Here is a 6,875-nt window from a genome sequence, read left to right on the forward strand (position 1 = left end):
GACAAAGTTGGATGCTTCTGCAGTGCTGCAACTGACCGAAGTTTCGACCCGGCGTTGTAAAAACGCAGTCATCTAACTTGGACACCTTTCCCCAACATTCCCGAAGTTGCGTACAACAGTTGGTGCTCCCCGAAGACATAGGAATCCTCGTAAGCGGAAGATTTTGACAAAGTTCACGTTGGTAAATTTTGAACGTTCTCATCTGCTGAACGGCGTTGAAGTATCACCAATCGAAATATTTTCAGAACTGGCGTGGTCCACGGGGCCTCTGGGGCCCCGTCGACCGGCGCAACGTGCAGCATTTCCAGGTCGTTTCTGGAATAAACATTTTTGATTAAAAGCATGTGAGTTGGGTATTGTTAAACAAATCGTCGTTAATATTGACCTAGTTCTTTGTCAGAACGGTGGGCGGTGGCAAGTGTCTACACAAGAATTTCACTGGGGCGAGGTTGCTCTCTCGTGCGTACACAGCCAACGTGCTGTTCAGCCGCAACATTCACACACAGCATCCACGAAACTGTGCAATGCTCCACGGCTATCGCGGCCGAGATATATGGATGTAGTATGCATAATTTGGCAGTTTCGTTACAAACTCCAACCTAGGGTACCATAGTTGGTCCTCGCCCCCGCCGCCTTTATCCCAATAGATGGAGCTTGCTATAAGTGGGCGCATATTTCTTGCTATGTTGTTAGAGGAGCTTGCTTTTGTGTGTACGCTAAACGGTTCGAGATAAAGGCAAAAAGCGACATTTTTTTTCGCTTTCACAAAAGTGCCTTTTTGGTTTATTCTATACGATGCTGTATCGGGGTGGTCGCTGAATGGACTTGGGACCAGTTGTTTAATGCGCATATCATTGCGTGCTGCTGCGGTTCTTTGATGTTACCAGTTCCTCTCGTATTGGTCACATGTAGCACAGAAGAAACATTCCAGACTAAAAGTATACATACGGACGAGTGCCAACTTCAAACATTAGCACTCGTCCGTGTGTATGCTTTTCGTCCTGCGTGTTCCTTCTGGGCTAAATTTGCCCGCTATTATTTACCAACTATCACAGTCTTCAGCTTTACTAAGTTCTCTCGTTTAGACGTTTCGACAAACCACGCAAATAATTATGCTTACAACCACTGAAAGCTTGTCAAAAAAAACTTCAGTTGGGCGTGTTAGTAAAGGTTCATGTTGGGAAAAGCGCGTACAATACTAGGAAAAAAAGTAGACAGAACGAAATGCAATCCGGAGTTGTCAGACACACTCCTTCTTGAAAAATACAGAAAGCGGTCCATGAGAGAGAATATGGAAGCGTTTCAAATTAAGAAAGAAGGCGATAAATCTGTAAGCAAACCGCCGGTCATGTCATCAGACGCTGAATTTGATTTGCTGAAAAAAGGTGGATAAAGAGTGCGAAGTCTTTCCTTGTGGGTGTGTACACGTTTATTGTGATTGTAGAGTTTTTTTATTTTTCGCGGTGATTTTACGGCATGGTCGATTGCAATGTACACTATGTCATTACAGGGGCCTTGACTGTATGTATATAAGTATGAGTGTTAACGATAAAAAATTTGAGTTGATAGTAGCCCTCTATCTAGTATTCTTTCTTGTCCAAGTACTGCTCGCGCTTTTCCCAACATGATGGATACTTATTGCTAGTTTGTTCTCTCCTTAATTTGTTACTGCCTTACCTTGCTCTGAGCCACGTGCAGATATTCACACCAGGGATGCGAAGTGAGTGTGAGAGCGTCGCCTTCTCGATTTGTCGGTCTCTTTCGGTGAAAGTTCCTGTAATTATTTATTTATTATTTCTGTGTTACCCTCAGGGCCGGAGGGCGTTACAGAGGGGAGTGGAAAATACACAATAATACAGACAAAAGCAGCAAAACAACCATAAAAATTACAAATAACAGCTTGTTATGAAAACAGGTTGGTTATGGCTGAGCGAAAAGCAATCTCATTGCCGATTGTAGCTACAAACCGAGGAACGCGATTCCAACTTGCACAAGTGCTGGGGACAAAGGAATCCTGAAACAGGTTTGTGCGACCCGATGGAACGTGACCTTTGTGCTGATGGTTGATCCGGGACGACATTTAAGATGGACTGGACAATAGCCTGCTTCTGAGGATGGGATTAGAATGATAAATCTTAAGGAACAAGAATAAACGAAACACTTTTCTGCAATTTTCAAGAAGAGGCAAAGATAGGCTTGCTTTTATAGATGTAACACTGGATGTGCGGTGATAATTTGAAAGTATGAAAGGCGAAGCTCGATATTGAACGCTTTCTAACTCAGAACAGAGGGGCGCCGTGTTCGGATCCCAAACAGTGGCCTCATACTCCAGTTTTGGACGAAGTAATGTTTTATGGAGAAGCAATTTCAAAGAAGAAGTAGCCTGATTTAAGCTTCTCCGTAGATACCCTAAGGTACGATTGGCGTTGTTAACAACATAAGTGATGTGAGTTTTCCAGCACACGGTAGATGATATGTGCACGCCTAGGTATTTATAGGACAGGACATCTTCAAGAGGAATATTGTTAATATACAAAGAGAATACTTGGGTCTTACTTCGAGAAATGCGCATGCTTTTACACTTATTAATATTGAGTTTCATTTGCCAGACCTCGCACCACTGCAAAACACGGTCAACATCGGATTGAAGTGTTATAGCGTCAGAATTACTGGAAATTTCCCTGTAGATTACACAATCGTCGGCGAAAAGGCTGATAGATGAAGAAATATTAGTTGGTAAAAAATTTATGTATATTAAAAACAAGACTGGCCCAAAACGGGACCTTGTGGAACCCCTAATATACTGAAGAAAAATTCGAATTAGGGCCTTTAACGTTTACGAATTGAATACGGTTAGCCAGGAAACAGTGTAACCAAGCAAGTACGTTTGGGTCTAGGTTCAGATTCGAAGGTTTGAAAAGCACTTATTTTTGAGGGACTGTATCAAACGCTTTAGCAAAATGGAAGAATATGCAGTCTGTGATTGACCCGCGATCAAGAACAGTATGAAGATCATGCGTAAAGCATATTAGCGGTGTTTCACGCGAAAACAATTTTCGGAACCCATGTCAAAACTTAGTGAAAATGAATTACTTTCCAAAAAATTTACAATATGAGAATAAATTACGTGTTCCATTGTCTTACAGCACAGGCTGGTTAGTGACACTGGTCGATAATTATTCGGAGAATGTCTGTCGCCAGACTTGTGCAGTGGGACCACCTTCCCTACCTTCCATTCATCGGGAATACAGGATGTTTCAAGTGACTGCGCAAAAAGTCTGGTCAAGATAAGAGAACAGTACACTTTAGTATTAGCTAAAAACTTTGAGTTTATAATATCAACACCACATGATGAGGAAACTCTCAGTTTACCAATTAAACAGTCAACGCCATAATTATCGAAAACAATCGGTTCCATGGAACATGCATGAGGACTTTCCTAATCAGGGTAACAGTTGAAATTGTTACAAGTAGAAAATGCAGAAGAAAACACAGAATTAAGAACATTGGCACACTCTTCAGCAGGAACTGCTGAATCATCTGGATATTTAAGCGTTACAGCTACATTAGGTTTTCATTAACGATGTTCCAGAATTGTTTGGATTATTTATTAGCATATTGGGTAGTGTTTTATTAAAGAACGTGTGCTTTGCATCTTCCAGCGCATCTTTATATTCGGTAGCTGCAGCTCGATAAGGATCCCAGTGTGTTTTACTGTTCGAAATTTTGGCTTAGCGAAACAGGCCCTTTTCTTGTGGCGCAGTCTTTTCAGAGACTTCTTAAACCATGGTTCCTGGTTACTAGAGATAACCGTCCTAACCGGAACAAACGTTTCTATTAGAGAGCTAACCTTCTCTTTAAACAAAACCCAGTTATCGTTAACAGAACGCTGCGAAAAATCAATCAAGTAACTTTCTAGAAAGCACATAGTTCTCTATTCATGGAACTGAAATCAGCCTTTTTGTAATCTCTAATTTTTTTCGGAAGATTTGAACGGGAATGTACGGGGAAACCAAGAGTGAAATGTAACAGTGAGTGATCACTTAATCCGGCTAAATGAGATATCGGAGACACATTTTCCGCCAAAGGAGTTAGTACAAGGTCTAGAGTACTTGATGTCGTCGGTGTAATGCGGGTTGCTCGAGTGACAAGCTGACACAGATTGAAATCGGCACACAAACGAAGAAAGCTGCCGCACTCACTTGGAAAAATGCTAAGTTGGAAAGGTACGTTGGACCAAACAATATTGGGATAATTGAAGTCGCCGACTTAAGTAATAATAACAGTAGGAAAGCGTACGACAATGTTATTAAGAGCGTCATGCAGTTCATCAACAAATGTGGATGTGGATTACGGTGGGCGATAACGAACACCTAAAATAAATTTCCTAAAGTACATGTCTATTTCCCCCCAAAAGAATTTCCAAATCACTAGCAGTATGGACAGCAAAGGAACTGAACTTATCCGCAACTGCGACCAAAACGCCTCCGCCACACCTTTGCCCTCTGCCACGAGGATGAACATTGAACTTTTGCTGCCGCTGAAAATTTCACTGTTACTTACTTCCAAAGGCAGCCACGTTTCCGCTAAGAGTACGATATCGGCCTGACATTAATCAATGACGGAGTTGAGATGTTCGCGTTTCTGCACAACACTTCTTATGTTCGTGAAAAGAAAAGAGAGCTGTTTGCTTTGCGCATGCGCTTGGGCACTGCCCCTCACTGATCGCTATCGTTCCTCCATAGCTGCCGATGAACCAATTTCCACATCAGGTTTAGAGGTTGAAGTACATTGCACGTTGGGGGAAAGATGTTCATACACTTTCTTATCGGTATGGCTGTACCCATAGCATTTGTCATTCATGTGAAGTGTTTTTTACCGTATTTTGAATGCGCACTTGCTCATTTTGCCGAATTCAACGAGTTTTTTTCTTGCTTGACGCGTTGCGAACAAATAATCTTCAATAATGCTCACACTTTTATTCTTAAGTTTAGCACTTGAAAGCAATGCCATCTGTTACAACTTGAAAGGGGAAACTTTTACAACCACAGGCCTTCCTTTATCATCAGAAAATACGCCAATTCTATGCGCCCGTTGTATCATGTCTTTAGAAGGCGGTAGCTTCAATGACTCAGGAATTAGATTAAGAACTTTATTTTCCGTATCCTCCCACTTTTCCAATGGCTCATCTTGTGAGCCATAAAACAAAAGATTTTCTCGACGCATTCCATCTTCAAGTTCGGATTGATCGTCAATTAATCTGGCATATCCGAGAAGAGTATGTGGCAGGAAGATATTTGCTGTTTAACGCTTTAGGCATTCCTCTAGGATGTAGGCTGTAGGCTATAGGCATTTTAGTGTCCACGGTTGCGCAAAAGCAAAAGCTAAATGCAAGTGGGTGTGCCTAAAAATATTCTGGAGGAATACATTAAAACAATGCTTTTACTTGGCGTTCACCGTCGCTAAAAGGGTAGTCAAGGAATATCAGCATTTTTTATCGCCGTGAACTGTTTCATACCTGTAGCCAATTAAAAGAAAGCTACAGCGATGTTGTAAAGGCCTGCCACTACATTGTATACCCCGATATTGTCACGAAGCCAGGGACGACGCAGTTGTTTTGGAAAAGAACCCGCCGCGGTGGCTCAGTGGCTAAGGCATTGCGCTGCTGAGCACGAGGTCGCGGGTTCGATTCCCGGCCGCGGCGGCCGCTTTTCTGATGGAGGCGAAAAGCAAAAACGCCCGTGTGTACGAGATTTCGGCGCACGATAAAGATCCCCAGGTGGTCAAAATTAATCCGGAGCCCTCCACTACGGCGCGCCTCATCGCCTGCGTTGCGTCGGCGCGTTAAACGCCAGAATCAATCAATGAATGTTTTGGAAAAGAAACACGTTTATTGGAGCGAACTTGTGCTCCCCTAAGAACTCAAAAAAATACCGAGGCGGCGAAACAGCGGTCAACAAAGTGACGTGCGTCGGGGAACGTCGCAGAATCGAATGCCGCGGCGTCTGTTGTGCAGGCTTTTATCTTTCGTCGCGAGAGTTTCTGGAACCGTCGATTCACATCCAGAACATTGTAGATCACAGAAGATTATTCTGGGCTAGCGGCGTTAGGGCGAAACACTCTGCTTATCTCAATGAGATAGCCCGTGCGGCATAAAAATAAAGAATGGAACACGCGCTTCGCATGGGACACAGATAACAGATCCGGGCGCGGTCGGGCATTAAAAACAAATAAATAAACAAATCCTTATATGGTTCGCGGCAATATTGTATACCCCTGAACAAGGAAACTCCCAAAGCTTCGCTGTTTCCATCTGCACTGGTCGTGTAAAGGGTTAGCCGCTTTGAACTAAATCAGAAGACGTTTTTGAGAAACAATTTCTAATTTTGGTCGACCTAAACAAAGGGCGCGGCGATTATTTCTGCCAATGGTTAAGAAAACACCGGGAACTCCTTCAGGTCTTCTCTGTTTTTCAATATGAAGACGTACTTCCCTTGGTGCACCTAACCTGTAACGAACGGCTTGCAGCTTCCCATTGTGCGAACGTCATGGAAAAAAAGGATTGTGTTGTCTGCGTCCAATTTAGCCAGTGCGCGTCTTACACTGTGTAATTGAACGTCCCGCTCTAGACCGCGAGGTTTTTTTGGAAACAATGAAGTTCTAGAATTAAATTATTGCTCATATTCGGAGAAGGTACTATCTTGATATAAGAACAATTATGTGATATAACGGCGTCCATATCGAAGTTGCCCTCTCTGCGAAATTGTTTAGGATTTACTGCTGCCGAAAAAGATTTGCCAATTCTTTACCGCGTTTTAATTTTACTCAAAATTGTTTAGACCTTGGGTTTGTATGCAGCTGTAATTTTTCACTTT

The sequence above is a fragment of the Haemaphysalis longicornis genome, unplaced genomic scaffold (genome assembly GCF_048455015.1).
Source record: "Haemaphysalis longicornis isolate Haplotype H1 unplaced genomic scaffold, Haemaphysalis longicornis Haplotype H1 scaffold_8, whole genome shotgun sequence".
Lineage (NCBI taxonomy): Eukaryota > Metazoa > Arthropoda > Arachnida > Ixodida > Ixodidae > Haemaphysalis > Haemaphysalis longicornis.